Genomic DNA, 17,142 nt, shown 5'->3' with positions numbered 1-17,142 from the left:
ATTCAAATGTGAACTTTGAAATAAGGAAAAAATTGCTGGGTTAAAAGAAAGATGAACCTTTATGTTTCAGTTCATTTTGTTGTGTAGTTTTATGTCAGAGCATTCTCTGTCTATGGAAACCTTGACAGTTGCTCCGTCTAGAGCCGCTGGATTAAGACCACCATCCGAACACCAGAGGTGCTGTTTGTATCTTGTGGACAGCTGTCTGATCTTGGATGACGTGTATCCTGCTAGGGGCCAACTTGAACGTCCAAAGTCGTGATCCACTGTCACTTGCAGATAAGGGTTAGATTCCTACCCCACATGAGCCCTTGTGAGAACGTTCTCAAGGCTTATTTAGAGTCAGATTCTGAAACCACAGCAGACAACCCACAGTCATTCACGGCTCTTCGTTAAACAGCTCTGGAATAAGGATAAGGTGATACTGCAAATGTGGCATTCAGAAACTGGATTTATGAGAAGCCACTGTGGTAAAGATTGGTCTCTTAAGTTTAAGTCTTAGGATTCTCAGGACAAAGGAGAAAAGGAACTCTTGGACTACACAGAACTTCATCTTCTCTGGAGAGGATTCTTTTTTTTTTTTTAAATTCAAGTATTGCTGATTTACAATGTTGTGTTCATGTCTGCCGTACAGCAAAGTGATTCGGTTATGCATATAGATACATTCTTTTCTTTGCCATTATGGTTTATCACAGGATACTGAATAGAGTTCTCTGTGCTCTACAGTAGGACCTTGTTGTTTATCCGTCCTATATATAAAAGCTCACATCTGCTAACCCCAACCTCCCACTCCACCCCTCCCCCAACCCCCTCCCCCTTGGCAACCACCAGTCTGTTCTTTATGTCCGTGATTCTGTTTCATAGATAGGTTCATTTGTGTCGTATTTTAGATTCCACATATAAGTGATATCGTATGGTATTTGTCTTTCTCTTTCTGACTTACTTCACTTAGTAGGATTATCTCTAGTTGCATCCCTGTTGCTGCAGATGGCATTATCTCATTCTTTTTTTATGGCTGAGTAGTATTCCTTTGTATATATCTACCACATCTTCTTTATCCATTCATCTTTTGATGGACATTTAGGTTGTTTCATGTCTTGGCTGTTGTGAATAGTGCCGCTATGGACATAGGAGTGCACGTATCTTTTTGAATTACAGTTTTGTCCGAATATATGCCCAGGAGTGGGATTGCTGGATCATATGGTAATTCAATTTTTAGTTTTTTAAGGAACCTCCACATCTGTTCTCCAAATTGGCTGTACCAATTTATATTCCCACCAACAGTGTAAGAGGGTTCCCTTTTCTCCACATCCTCTCCAGCATTTGTTATTTGTAGACTTTTTAATGATGGCCGTTCTGACTGGCGTGAGGTGGTACCTCATTGTAGTTTTTTGTTTTTGTTTTTGTTTTTTTTTGCAGTACGCGGGCCTCTCACTGTTGTGGCCTCTCCCGTTGCGGAGCACAGGCTCCGGACGCGCAGGCTCAGCGGCCATGGCTCACGGGCCCAGCCGCTCTGCGGCCTGTGGGATCTTCCCAGACCGGGGCACGAACCCGTGTCCCCTGCATCGGCAGGCAGACTCTTAACCACTGCGCCCCCAGGGAAGCCCCTCATTGTAGTTTTGATTTGTGTTTCTCTAATAATTAGCAATGTTGAACATCTTTTCATGTGCCTGTTGGCCATCTGTATGTCTTCTTTGGAGAAATGTCTATTTAAGTCTTCTGCCAACTTTTGGATAGTGTTGTTTGTTTTTTTGTTGTTGTTGAGTTATATGAACTGTTGTATATTTTGGAAATTAAGCCCTTGTTGGTCACATCATTTGCAAATATTTTCTCCCATTCTGTAGGTTGTCTTTTCGTTTTGTTTGTGGTTTCCTTTGCTGTGCAAAGGCTTGTAAGTCTGATTAGGTCCCATTTGTTTATTTGTGTTTTTATTTCTATTGCCTTGGAAAACTGACCTAAGAAAACATTGGTATAATTTATGTCAGAGAATGTTTCGCCTATGTTTTCTAGGAGTTTTATGGTGTCATGTCTTACGTTTAAGTCTTTACGGCATTTTGAGTTTATTTTTCTCTATGGTAAGAGGGTGAGTTCTAACTTCATTGATTCACATGTGGCTGTCCAACTTTCCCAACATCACTTGCTGAAGAGACTGCCTTTTTCCCATTGTATATTCTTGCCTCCTTTGTTGAAGATTAATTGACTGTAGGTGTGTGGGTTTATTTCTGGGTTCTCTGTTCTGTTCCATTGATCCGTATGTCTGTTTTTGTGCCAGTACCATGCTGTTTTGATTACTGTAGCTTTGTAGTATTATTGTCTGAAGTCTGGGAGGGTTATGCCTCCTACTTTGTTCTCTTTCTTCAGCATTGCTTTGGCGATTCTGGGTCTTTTATAGTTCCATATGAATTTTAGGATTATTTTTTCTAGTCCTGTGAAAAAATGTCATGGGTATTTTGATAGGGATCATATTAAATCTGTAGATTGCTTTGGGTAGTATGGCCATTTTAACAATATTCCTCCAATCCAAGAGCATGGGATATCTTTCCATGTCTTTGAATCATGAGAAGATTCATTTTTGGCGACTGCATGTGTTTAATGGCTTTGTATCCAGTTTACTCAACCAAGGTTGCTAAAATTGACAACTCAAGAAGCAAATTTAGCTTTTCTCAGTGGAGATTAAATTTAACTTGTTTTTTAAGGTAGTATGTAACACATACTTGAATGTCTGTGCTCTTGCCGTAAAAAAATTGATTCATAAAGGGCATTGGATCCTGTTTCCTTCTTAGTTATATTCATGAAGAATAATGAGAAGACATCAGTAGAACGTCTTCCAGTATTTTGGAATAAGAGATGAATCTTATGAATGAATGAATATAAGGCTTAGTTACTTTGGTATTACTTTCAGAATAACGTTCCCAAATTTCAGCTTTGAAACTTTTTTTAAAACATGATCCAAACCTTTTATCATCTATAGCCTTTCCAATTTGGATGGAATGAACTATTGTGTCAGATTCAGAATCCTACCAGGTGGTTTGTATTGGAGCGTGATCACGTGTACCTGCCTCTGAAGACAATCCCTCTTACATATTTGAATTCAGCAATGCAGATTTCCAAGGCTAATACTTAGATATGAAATAATCTGCCTTCATTGGGGAGGCCAAATGGTTGAGCATTAGGAATGAAGAGCGAAGACATGGTTTTACTGACATCTCTTAATGTAGTTTCTCCCCATAACACAGGAATTCTTCATCATGTCTCCCCTTACCCTATTCCACACACAACCTTCTTGCCTTGAAATATTTAGATGCTTGACTAGAGCAGCAGAGTTGTTTCTGGTGTGATATAAAGAATAATAATAAGAATGGGTCATGACAGATTTTTTTAATTGCCGTCATAGTTCTAACTCAGCTTTCACTTGAGATGGTGGTCGTTGGATGGACCCAGGTGAGACAGTCAGAGGTGTGAAAGGAATGATCCCAGGTGAGAAGGTGACTGTCAGGTAGAAAACTGAGTCCCATTATTGCTCCTGTGCCTGCCATCCAGAGACAAGTGTGGTCCCACCCATCAATCCATCATATGGTTACTGAACCAGCCTCTTTTGTTTCTGGGTCTTAATATCTAGTTTATAAACCAGCTATACTGCAATACATTTTTTTAAAAAAGAAGAAAAAAACCCAGCAAGGTCCTACTGTATAGCACAGGGAACTATATTCAATGTCTTGTAATAAACCATAATGGAAAAGAATATGAAAAAGAATATAGATAGACAGATAAAACTGAATTACTTTGCTGTACACTAGAAACTAACACAACATTGTAGATCAACTGTACATCAATAAAAGTTTTAAAAAAAATATCTAGTTGAAATTATTTTTCTCAATATAAAATTGCTTTTTGTGATAAGCTGAAATGATCTCTGTATGTAAGATTATGAGAAAAACAGGACACATCATCTTTTTACCTTTATTCAACTGACTTCTGTTTTTAATCGCTACATGTTGTAGGGAAAACTGAAATGCTTTGTTCTAATTTTGAAACTCCCCAGCAAAATAGATGAGTCACGCATATCAAATGTTTGTTAACAAGAGCGCAATTGTAGCACTGGCTTTTTTTGTTTGGAACAGAAATATGAAAATTTAAATTCAGCTATTTAAAAAGCCCGAGGCTACCCCTGAATGTACAAGGCTTTCAGTGAGGACCAGCACAAAGATTTTTACAACCAAGTGAGGTAACTTCCTGGCTTAGGAATTTATGATAGAGCTTTTACTATGCTTTTAAAAGTATTTTCACTAGATATAACAGCAGGTTCATATATATGAGGTGATGAAAACTATCCTCGTAGCCTGATTCTCTGACTTGGCAAGCTTGGCATTAGGCTGTGCTAAGTTCAAGGATACCTTCCATCTATTTACCCAGGTTAGGAAGATGGTGCCTTGTCCGTTCTTGCAGGTGTTAGAAAGAGATGGTTACTGTATCGAGTGGGTATAGCTCCACAGCAAGGTGTAGACTGTGGTGTAGGGAAAGCAAAAATGGTAGGCCTTATGCAAATGTATATGAGAAACGACAATGACCACTTGACAGACTCCTACTGTAACTTCCTGACTTCAATATCCTAATGGCCCTTTGAGGTAACTGTCACCACAGAAATATGACTTGAAGCCAGACAGAACAAGAATCGGCCAGTAAAGAAATGGGTTGAATCCAATCAAGTGGTAAAGCAACAGGAGTGGTTACCCGACCTCAGCTACCCAAACCAGGTGATAGAGTTGAAAGACACGATTAAAAATTCCTAGGGGGAACTCTCATGACCAGAAACATTCCCATCTGCCGGGGAATTGGAAACCCTGTTCCACCCATGATAGCGAGTGCCCAATGGGTATACATGAGTGGTACCAGCAGAACCAGTGAGCCTTCGGGTCTTGTGAATTATTCTCAAGTCTTTGACTGTTAATCCTTGACCTGGTAACCTCAACTTCTTTGAGATGACCAGTTTACTTCCTTGAGTAAATAAAGTTCTTTTTTCTCTCCTCCCCTGGAAGTTTGAGAATGATGTTACAACCAAAAAAAAAAAAAAAAAAGAAAACCTAAATAATAGCCGTAGAATCAACATTTTGGGTTACAGTTTAGGACTAAAACATACGTTTGTATTTTAAGGGTTTGTAGCATTAACGAGAATATGACCTACTACAGAAATGTGACAGGTTAGCTTTGAGATTCTCATCTGAAACATGTCATTTATTTTAGACCTCTGATTTTAACGTGAAAGCATAAAGTCGTTTGTTTCAAGCCAACGTTAGAATGTTCACTAGAACTTGAGTTTCACTACATTTGTAAGTTTTTATTAGATTTCTGAGAGCTACCTAAGGACTTGGGAAGGTGTACCTTGTTAGGGTTTTAATTTTGTCCCATTAAGCATTTAAAGTGGTTATAGAGTAAATTGCATATGTTACATTTATAAACACAATTTAAAATGTTACAGGAATTTGGTGATAAAGATCTGAACAGTGATTACCTGAGGGGGTGAAAATTGACCGGAAGAGGGGCTTGAGGATACTTTCTGGGGCAATGAAAACATATCTTGATTAAGCTGTTGGTTAGGTTGGTTATCAAAACCCGTTGAATTGTCCCTTAAGATTTATTTATGCATTTCCCTGTATGTAAGCTTTACCTCAGTTCTTAAAATGTGTACTGGAACTGAATCAACTAATATATAGATGGAAGTGACTGTTTAATGGAGTTGAGTCTGTTCACCTTGAGTTAATCAAACATTGATTCAGGGACCCCTGAGAGTGATTATTCTTGGTTTCATAAAATCTCTTGAATTTATGAATAGAATAATGAGATCCATAATTTCAACTTAAAAGCTTAAGGAGAACTGCATAGTGATTTGTTGATACAGGTACAGTCCTTGGGCAAGAATCCTCATGACCTTGAAGTGCACGTGTATTCCCTCTCCTAGTTGGTTGGACTCCTTGGGAAGCAGGACAGTATGTTTCTTTTCCTTAGAAAATGACCAGAAGGCCACTTGGAATTAAGTGGAGGGAAACACTTTTAAACACCTCCACAGATGTAGTATGGACAGTCAACCTAGGTCTGAAGATGGTGACGTTTTCGGTATCAGACTCTCATGATACACACACACACACACACACACACTCACACTCACACTCACACTCACACTCACACTCACACTGCAGCCTCAGAATCAGCAACTGACAGACATCTGAATTCTGTGGTCTTTCCTCTTCTCTTTCAAACCAGATTAGATTCACTTGTCATGTCCTTTTGGCAAAGCCCATCTTGAACAGCAGCAGTGCTCTCCAGTTTCCCTCCCATCTCCCCTGCTCCTCACTCCATAACTTTGAGTGCCACCACAGGTTCAGAAGAGAACCCTAGGCAAGTGAGTAAGCCTGGCCAGCTTCAAAGAGAGACGGTGCAGACCCACTGGGTGAAAGATGCAAAGGGAGTCAGTAGAAGAACGCGAGGCCTAGGAAAGGCCACACGCCCGACCCCGCCAGAGTGAAGCCCCCCAGTTCACTGTTCAGCCGAGATATAATGGGAGCCTCATATCATTTTACATTTCCGAGTAAACACAGTTTTTAATAAGTAAAACCAAATAGTGAAAATTAATTGTACTAGACAATGTATTGGAGCCGATATATTCAAAACATCATTTCAACACGTGGTCAGCACAAGAGTGACTGATGTACGTGTTTCGTCCTCACGGCACATCTCGGTTCACACTAGCCACGTGTCAAGTGCTCAGAAACTGCAAGTGGCTGGTGGCTGTCGTACTGGACCCCACGGCGCTGGAACTTCTGCAGCCCATGGTTTAGCCGTTCATTATGTGTGCACCTGGCATGTTTGCTAATTGTTTTCTAGTGCAGTCATTTTCTCGAAAAGGCAAAGTTCCCTTTCTAGGGTGGTAGGCGCTCAGCAAGTCCATAGGATTGCTTCGTGTATTATCACTTGTACAACGGTAACATCCTTATTCAGGGAGGGATAAGGGCATGCGCATTTCCTCTTACTTTGGTTCCTTAGCTACTGAGACTATTGCAAAGATCTCTGGAGACCAGTAGCTTTCGCCACGTGTACTCTAAAACTCAGAGCTAAGAAGCAGGGACTGCATCAAAAGTTGAATTTGCTGGCAGGATCAGAAGAATCACTGCATTAAGATCTGTGTGGTTCCCAGTTTTATAAATAGAGTTTGCAAGGGGAGAGTGTCGGCTTGTTTATTTTTGGTGCACAATGTTCCTTCTTTTAGCGTGTCATCTGGAAATGATGATGGCAAAGAGGTGATCTCCTAGAGGAAGGTGATTTCTTTTGTATCTCTGACATAGCCTCTATCTAACCTTAACGAAACAATGGCTGCCTCAGTGAACAATGGAAACGAATGCCCGTAGACAGCGAGTGCACACACGTGCTAACCTGGAGTCGGGCCCTGACTACTTCAACAAAGGGTTGCTTTAATTTTTGCAGAATAAAGTACTTTTTTCCTTCTGTTTTTCATGACATGGCCTTAAAGAATTCCTCATATTTGTGGTCTCAAAAAAATGAGAGCTATGCTTATGAGGCCTGCCTTTAAGTGTTCTATTAAACAATAAGAGGGCTTTGTTCTTGGTAATAAAATTAAAGAAAGCAGCGGTCCCATTACCTGGCAGGATGCCACCTCCTTGCCACCCCCTGATCCCGACAAACATAAACAGAGCCTTCTGTTGCCCAGGTAGGAAGGTGAGAAGGCAACAGCTGTCAGGTTTGTGTATAGAAATACAGCTGACCTTTCAGTTAATGGGTTGGGGGGGGGGGAGAGGGAGAGAGAAGCAGTTCTTCATGGGATCCCTGACTCAAGTGTTTACCATTCAGTTTTGCTGCAGAAGTTTACATATTGAGCCTTCAAGCTGTAAAGCCAGGAATAATTTCACAGTGAGTTGAAATGATGGAAAAGTGACGGGTCTCTAGATAAAGAAATAGATGTATTTTAGTCTGACTCATTAGATTTCATGCGTTTTCTTTTCCAGGCAACTTTGTTGCTGGAATTTAGACCCATTGCTCGGATTTAGACCCGTTCACGGTCCATTGCAAATGGAAGTTTGTAGGTGGATTGTGGCCCCAAGGTTAGGACTGACCAAGGTTAGGCTAGAAAGTGCTGTCGGATGCAAACTCTGTTTAGCTCTGCAAGTAGTCCTAAGTGAGTCACTGGAGCTACATATAGGACAGACTGGACGACTGTGACACCAGTGTCCTCCGACCTCTATGACAGCTCTTCTTTAAGGAACATCCAGCTAGCAGTCACTCCTTTCTAACTGTCAGTGCCAGGCCCGTAATGTACTCACCAGTCCCGTGTCCGCGGGCCTGAGAGCTTCCAGCTGCAAGAGGCTAAGACTCTGCCTGGGGGCTTTTCCCACCCCCACCCCAGTTAATTCCAGAGAGGAGTTCATGCCCACCCACCCCCCAACAGGCTTCAACCAGCCACTGATGGGAGATAGTAGATAAATACCCTTCTCCTTCCCCATCAGCTGGAAACAGCATTCTGCACTGTTTCCCAAAGTTACCCATTGGGATTCATCTCCGTTTGACCACAGTGGCCTTGGTGAAATCACACTTAACTGGCTGCATACGTTTCCTCCTATCTCACTTCCCCACACCCCTACTGGTATTTCCTGGTGACAACTAGTACTTCATCCTAGTCGCATGCTCCGCTCCAAGGGGAACAGAGCCACAGACCTCCTCTCAAACGGAATGATAGCACCCAATCCACGTTCCCCGCTGTGACCATAGCTCAGTTGTTCGTTTTCTCTAAACTGTCCCTTTCACTGTATTTGAATAAATATGAATATTAAACACTGAGCATCAAAAATATTTAGAAATCAACCTCCCAGCTTCTGCTGGTATTCTAGAGTGACAGCAACCAGGCAAGATGGGCCGTAGTTAGTGCTTGTGGATATATCAGAAAGCCAGAACAAAGCTTGGCATTTTCCAGTTATACTTCCAAGTGCAAGTCTAATCAGTGACATAATCAAGTCTACCTCACTCACTGTCGGGAAGGCCAAAGAGCCGGCCTCCAACCCCTGTTCTCCGTAACTCTGCAGGAGAGCAGGTGGCATCCACCGTTGAGTAACTCGAGCCTGAATTAGGAGTCCAACTTTGTATTTTTCCAGTCCGTTGCTATTCAGGAATCATGGCACAGCAGCTAAAAAGAATGCCACTTAATGAGAAATGACATGTAAGATTGAAAATGAGTAATGGAAGGTCATGGGATAAAAGCTTCCACTTTCCATCAGAAATGACTTCCCTTCCCTGAAACATATCACCTCCATCCTCCCCGGCATTCAACCATCCTCTTCCAGAAGTTACTTTTCAGCTCTGACCACAACGTCTAAAAGGAGATTTTTGCCAAATACATTGGTTCAGAATCACTTCATAGAAAGTAGCACTCTCCAGAAACTTTATGAAAAGACTCGATAGAGACAACTGCCCATGACAGATTAACAGGTTTGTTTTTTTTTTTCCATTCTGTGTGCCCAACCCAAACGGAAGGGTGTAGAGCGCTTGTGTTCTAAAGTGTGTAATTAATAAGAGAAAGGAAGGGAGGAGTTTATTGTTTTTGAATGAATTATGAGCAACACCTTCCATTCTGCTTCTTCATTTTGGAACGGCTTTGAACAGAGTTACCATTAAACACAAAAAGGGAAGTCAGTGGCATTCATGCCAAGAATGTAAGACTGAAGTTACTTGAGTGTAGTCCGAGAAACACCTCAGGGGAAGAGCGGCATTTGGTATAACTGGGACAGAAGTCGGCAGGACATGGCGGGCAAAGTAAAAACCATACTGCAAGTATGTTTTCACTTTCAAATTGAGATCCTGTGAATTCAGTCTTTGGATCTGTTCATGCCCTGAAGGAAGAAAACTATTATTTATCAAGCACCTATTAAGTGCCACAGAGTTTACAGATATTTTCATTGAAAGTATGCAAATGAGAAAACATTCTCACAGAAATTCAACACATTTTTCACACCTGCAGCTCTTTCACGCCAAAGCCCAAAGGCTGCAGACTCCATAGACTCCTTTCCTCTGTGCTAGAGGTTGGCAAACTATGCCCCTAGGGCCAAATCTGATTTGTCACCTGTGTTTGTAAGTAAACTTTTATTGGGACACGGCCACACCCATTTGGTTACGTATCGTCAGTGGCTGCTTGCATATGACAACGGGGGCATCGAGTAGTTACAGCAGACACCTTCTGGTCCACAGAGCTACAATATTTACGGTCTAGCCCTCTACAGCAAAGTTTCCCAACGCTTACTCCAGATCATGGAAGACTCATCTCCAACCCTCATCTCCCGTTGCATCAAGAAGAATAAGAAATACATTCGGGATTTGAAAGTAACTCGAAAATTCCGGAATCGGTCCTCATGTTATAGCTTCCAAAGCTATTGTTTTGGTGAAAGATGATGAAGGATACAAGTTTTGATTCATGCTAGAAAGTCCCCAGGTAGTTGGCACAGGCCACATGGTCCTAGAACATAAAGTGTTGATTGTATATGGACATTCCAGATACACAGAGCTTCTTAACCACAGTGGTAGTTAACATTTATTGAGTAATTATGACATGCCGAGCATTTCTCAGTGGCTTTCCATGTACTCATTCATTTTGTTTTCACCACAGTCCACCCCCGGGGTTTCTACCACGACACTGGTGACATTTGAGGCTTGGATAATTCTCTTTTCTAGTGGGGGCTGTCCTGAGCATCGTAGGATGTGTAATTAGCAGCAACTCTGACCTCTACCCTCTAGATGCCAGTAGCACTCACACACCCTCTCCCCTGCCCCCAGTTTTGACAACGGAAAATGTCTCCAGACATTGCCATTGTCCCCTGGGGGAACATCTGGTCAACCAGGTAGAAGTTGGTATTTTCTACATTATGCAGATGAGGAACTTGAGAAATGGATAGTTGAAGCAAGTGGCCGAGAACATACAACTAGTAAGGAAGCAAGACCTGGTGTTCGATCCCGGGAAGACTTCCTCAGGACCCTGAGATCTGAACTCCTGCCTCCTCTAGCCCTTGTTCGCTCTAAATCATTTCACCTCGGGACTTCCCTGGTGGCGCAGTGGTTAAGAATCTGCTGCCAACGAGGGGGACACGGGTTGGAGCCCTGGTCCGGGAAGATCCCACGTGTGGCAGAGCAGCTAAGCCCGTGCGCCACAACTACTGAGCCCTCGTGCCACAACTGCTGAAGTGCACGAGCCCCAACTACTGAAGCCCGCGCGCCTAGAGCCCATGCTCTGCAACAAGAGAAGCCACCGCAATGAGAAGTCTGCGCACCGCGACGAAGAGGAGCACCCTCTCGCCACAACTAGAGAGTCTGAGCGCATCGAAGACCCAACACAGCCAAAAATAGATAAATAAAATAAATAAATTTAAACAACTAATTCACCTCGTTAGACGATTTTGCTTTACTGCAGAGTGACCAACATCAACAACATCTTGGATGGTCATGTTGCGTGTGCTACTCTTGGGAGAAAAATTCTTTTGTGGTGACGTTTCCAAGTTTTAGGCATTAGCGGTGGCGGGCGTTCTTGCTGGACAGTTTTAATGTATCGTTACCATTATGTTTCATTTATAGGAAGGCTTTTATTGCTTAGCTCACCACAGTGTGTTGCTGTTTTTGTTTTGTTTTGTTTTTTTTGCGGTACGCGGGCCTCTCACTGCTGTGGCCTCTCCCGTGGCGGAGCACAGGCTCCGGACGCGCAGGTTCAGCGGCCATGGCTCACGGGCCCAGCCGCTCCGCGGCATGTAGGATCTTCCCGGACCCGAGCACGAACCCGTGTCCCCTGCATCGGCAGGCGGACTCTCAACCACTGCGCCACCAGGGGAGCCCTGTTGCTGTTTTTAATGGCATCTCGATTCGTTATCCAGCGTTCAAGCTTCATAATTTTAGAAACCTCAAGAAAAGAGGATTTATCATGAGGTTCCTGGGAGCTTTTTTTTTGATCCCATAGTGGAAATAAAACAAAATCCCATCTGGATGGTTCATCGATGTGTATAGTTGGTCTCCTCTGGGCCAAATCGTTTTCCACCACGTCACTCTACAGTAAAGGTTGGATTACATGTGGCTTCTATCCATGCCATCACTACTTCTCACCGAAAGCACTTGATGAAGGAATTCCATTATTTTTTTTTTTGAAAAGCCCTTCTTGGACTTTTTTCTTTCTTTCTTGGACTTTTAAAAGTCTTAGTGCAAAGTGTTCAATATTAAGTTAACATGCTAAATGTTATATTTTAAAAGGTTATCCTGTACTCTAGTTTCTCCTCCAAAGACAGGGGCCCTGGGAACGTGGCCAATTTTTCCTCTCTCATCTCCTTCAGCTCGGTCCACAAATATTCGACTTTGGTGTGAGAGAATTTTAGGATGAAGATTACATATAAACATATTATTGATAGATGAATTACAGTAATACAGTCTGCTTTTTCCTCAGCTCTCCTTGGCTCAGTTCTATATACAAACTCGAATATTAGAATCCCTTTCATTGTTCCTTCTGGCGGCTCTAACTTCTGCCCCAGGATCTGGAATGTTCATTACAGCTGCCTTGGACAATAAAACCCAAAGCACCCTCAGATCCTCACGTTTTTCTTTGCACCTGGTCAGCAGTCTGCAGTGGGACATAGAGCCTGCTTGCGCACAGATTTCCCGGTACCCTCGTCTTCCCGGCCACATCATCAGCTCATCTGCTGCTCAGTGGTGCTTCAGTTGCTCCAGCCCTGGGCATATGGGAATTCACTCCTCCGGTGTTTTTCTTTTTGAACGAGACAGGATTGTTAGGGACACTGTGACATATAACAGTGTGAAATAATAGTGTTATTAAGATACAATAACGCTAATCCCTTTAAGTTTGGATGCAGACTCAAAATTCCATATTCTTAGTAATAGAGAAAAGTACTATTGAGTTTAAACCATAGCAGCAATATCAACATAGCAAACCATAAAGGGCTTTTTAAAAATTTATTTTATTGAAGTATAGTTGACTTACAATGTCATGTTAATTTCTGCTACACAGCAAAGTAATTCAGTTATACATATCTCTACATTCTTGTTCATATTCTTTTCCATTATGGTTTATCACAGGATATTGAACGTAGTCCCCTGTGCTATACAGTAGGACCTTGTTGTTCATCCATTCTATGTATACTAGTTTGCATCTGCTAACCGCAAACTCCCAATCCTTCCCTCCCCCTTGGTGACCACAAACCTGTTCTCTAGGTCTGTGAGTCTGTTTCTGTTTTGTAGATAAGTTCGTTTGTGTCACATTTTAGATTCCACATATAAGTGACATCATATGGTATTTGTCTTTCTCTTTCTTATTTAACTTAATATGATAATCTCTAGGTCCATCCATGTTGCTGCAAACGGCATTATTTCATTCTTTTCTATGGCTGAGTAATATTCCATTATATGTATATACCACATCTTCTGTTTTTAGAAGATTTATTTTATTTTTGGCTGCCTCGGGTCTTAGTCGTGGCACGCAGGATCTTTGTAGAGGCATGCAGGATCTTCATCGTGGCGTGTGGTTTTCTCTTCTCTAGTTGTGGCGCGCAGGCTCCAGGGCACGTGGGCTCTGTAGTTATGGCACGCAGACTCTAGTTGAGGTGCACAGGCTCAGTGGTTGTGGCACGCGGGCTTAGTTGCCCTGCGGCATGTGGGATCTTAGTTCCCCGACCAGGGATCGAACCCGCGTCCCCTGCATTGCAAAGTGGATTCTTTACCACTGGACCACCAGGGAAGTCCCTATACCACATCTTTATCCATTCATCTGTTGATGGACATTTAGGTTGTTTCCATGTATTGGCTATTATAAATACTGCTGCTGTGAACATAGGGGTGCATGTACCTTTTTGAATTATAGCTCTGTCTGGATATATCCCCAGGAGTGGGATTGCTGGATAATATGGCAACTCTAGTTTTAGTTTTTTAAGGAACCTCCATACTGTTCTCCACAGCGGCTGCACCAAGTTACATTCCCACCAACAGTGTAGGAGGGTTCCCTTTTCTCCACACCCTCTCCAGCATTTCTTATTTGTTGATTTTTTGATGATGGCCACTCTGACTGGTGTGAGGTGGTATCTCATTGTAGTTTCGATTTGCATTTCTCTAATAATTAGCAATGTTGAGCTTCCAAAAAAGAGTTTTGACCTTTCTCAAGGTCACCGTCATTTGAATCATGGTACGGCTTTGCTTTTGCCAGGAGGCCCAATTCTAGGCACATTTGTAAAGTAGACATTTGTCTTTTAAACCCCCAATCTCGTTGGTAGTGACTTCAGGGGATCAAGGGTTAGAGTCTTAAACCAAAGGGGTACAATATCAAGAGTACACTAACGGTGGGCCAGCGTGGTAGGGGGCTCTCCTGGGCTGCACAGGTTGGCGGAGGGCACCAGTCTCGTGCTTTCAAAGTGAATGGTGGGGACTTCCCTGGCGGTTCAGTGGTCAAGACTTTGCCCTCCAATGCAGGGGGTGCGGGTTCGATATCTGGTCAGGGAGCTAAGATCCCACGTGCTTCGTGGCCGAAAAACCAAAACATAAAACCGAGGCAATATTGTAACAAGTTCAATAAAGACTTTAAAAATGGTCCACATCAAAAAAAAAAAAATCTTAAAAAAAAACCCAAAGTGAATGGTGGTCTGTGGAATTGTGCAATGCCAGCCAGCACCCTTCTTTGCTCAACACCCTGAAATAAAGTTTCCTTTCCCTAGCACATCGGGGTCATCCTCTCCTAAGCTTACTTCATTGTTTGCATTGGGTATGAATAGGAAGTGATCTAACAAGTCAGCATATCCTTTTCACAAGAGGAATTTAAAGGTTTTACTCGGAAAACCTAGAGGTTTTTAACACGCATATTAGTCCAGTTCCACCTGTGCGAAGTGGCCAGATATTTTTCTCCATTGATATTTCCTTATAAGAGTTCCGTAAAATATTTCTAAAGATGTGAAGGCCACACATATCTGAAATCTGATGGCATTATACCCTGCACTGAACATCTCAGTGGAATACAAGTCAAATTAAAAGAGCAGGGACTTCCCTGGTGTCACAGTGGTTAAGAATCTGCCTGCCAATGCAGGGGACATGGGTTCAAGCCCTGGTCCAGGAAGATCCCACATGCCGTGGAGCAACTACGCCCGTGCGCCACAACTACTGAGCCTGCACTCTAGAGCCCGCGAGCCACAACTACTAAGCCCGTGTGGCACAACTACTGAAGCCCACGTGCCTAGAGTCCGTGCTCCGCAACCAGAGAAGCCACCGCAATGAGAAGCCCGCGCACTGCAATGAGAGGAAGCCCACCCACAGCAACAAAGACCCAACGCAGCCAAAAATAAATAAATATATTTGTTTTAAAAATTAAAAGAGCAAGTTTTTAGAAATACTTAGAAACTTTACAGACTCCTAAGGAACATTTCACAGACACGTAGTCCAATTTTGAGTGTGTGGATGTAATTAAATCCCTTTAATGTTTATATACATATGACAAGACCAAAATAATAAATTGTCCATTTCACGCCACCCTTTCTGTGAAATACTGTTAACACTATTACACCATAAAATTTAGCGGGGGGCACTTTTTACTGGACCTGGCTAACCAAGTGCTCTGGAGAAAATAGCCAACCCATTTACGTGATCATTAACCAATCTGGGGAATGTGTACATGTGAGTGCATTTCTAAGAAAGGCAGATAAACTGTGCGCCCAGTGGCAACTTACATAGGACTGTGGCTGATTCTCGGTAGCTGATACGAGCATGAATGTGGCCGGTCGCCCTGTGCTGAATTAGCTCTCAGGGCTACTACTAGGGTGAGACAGGAGCAATGGCCTCACTTCATTATTCAACTTGCCAGTTTCTCTTTCACTGGGCTATCATGGATCAGAAAGTCAGAGTCTGTCAAAGAGAAGCTGCAAAATTACCCTAGGAATAGGAGACAGTGGGTTAGCAAGCCCCTACAAGCAAGACTCTCTTCTTCTGTAGCTTACAAATTTCCCTTCCCATTTTACCCTTCCTGCCCCCAAAAAAGTTAGTTTAGGACAATTGTGGACACCCTAGATAGAAGATAAATACAGTCCATTCTCGAAATGCACACTAGTTACACTCCATGAAGACACCAGGAACACTGGCTAATCATGAACCATTGCTCGTCAGGGAAATACACACACACACACACACACACACACACACACACACACACAGATTATAATCTTAAATCCTAAAAATAAGTCATCCTGGTTGATTGTATTTTCTTTATTTTATAAACAAGAAAAGGAGGTTTCGAAGTGTGAAGTGATTTGGCTGAGGTCGCCCCACTAACAGATGCTAGAGCGGGGACTCAGACCCAGTCTAACAGGCTGCAGAGCCGGCGCTTCCTGCTTAGTGCTGCGGCACTTCTGTTGTCCCCATCCTATGGTTCTACGAGAGCTGCAACACGAAGGCTGAACGTGCCTTGTTCAGCCGCAGCTGGGTGCTGGCTCATTTTTTTCACGCTCTGAGCCTGTCTGCAAATGGATGTGAAAAGGCCCCAAGTATTGACGTGGAGGTCAGAAACGAATTTTTAAATGTTTGCAAGGAGGTCTGTTAAATCCATCATACTCCAATAAAGATGTTTAAAAAAATAAAATAAAAAGACATTGCTAAATACAAAAACAAAAAAAGCAGCATCAGGAGTGCCTGCAGACAGCCTTTCCACATCTTTTGACTGGTTCCTTTTCATCCCTCGAGAGACTTGTCAGAGAATTCTTGTCTGATCATGACCACTATTAAGAAAGACCCTCGGGCCTCCCTGGTGGCGCAGTGGTTGGGAGTCCGCCTGCCGATGCAGGAGACACGAGTTCGTGCCCCGGTCCGGGAAGATCCCACATGCCGCGGAGTGGCTGGGCCCGTGAGCCATGGCCGCTGAGCCTGCGCGTCCGGAGCCTGTGCTCCGCAACGGGAGAGGCCACAACAGTGAGAGGCCCGCGTACCGCAAAAAAAAAAAAAAAACCCTCCTCTCAGCCGTGTTCGATCACATTACCCTCTGTGATTTCCTTTACACACGTCACGATCTGAAATTTTTATTTATTTCTCGGCTTGTTCAGCCTGTTGCCCTTCGCTTACATGTAAACTCGGTGA

At 42.9% G+C, this 17,142-nt stretch overlaps 1 protein-coding gene across 12 annotated transcripts in view; it reads left to right on the top strand.

The window, feature by feature from the left end:
• MID1 (midline 1) overlaps positions 1-17,142 on the top strand; it is a 677,015-nt gene that overhangs the window by 571,012 nt on the left and 88,861 nt on the right. The gene's annotated exons all lie outside the window — the stretch shown is intronic.

Source organism: Orcinus orca, chromosome X, assembly GCF_937001465.1.
Source record: "Orcinus orca chromosome X, mOrcOrc1.1, whole genome shotgun sequence".
Classification (NCBI taxonomy): Eukaryota; Metazoa; Chordata; class Mammalia; order Artiodactyla; family Delphinidae; genus Orcinus; species Orcinus orca.
The sequence above is the reverse complement of the archived record's forward strand: the minus strand, read 5'-3'. Positions and strand labels throughout refer to the sequence as shown.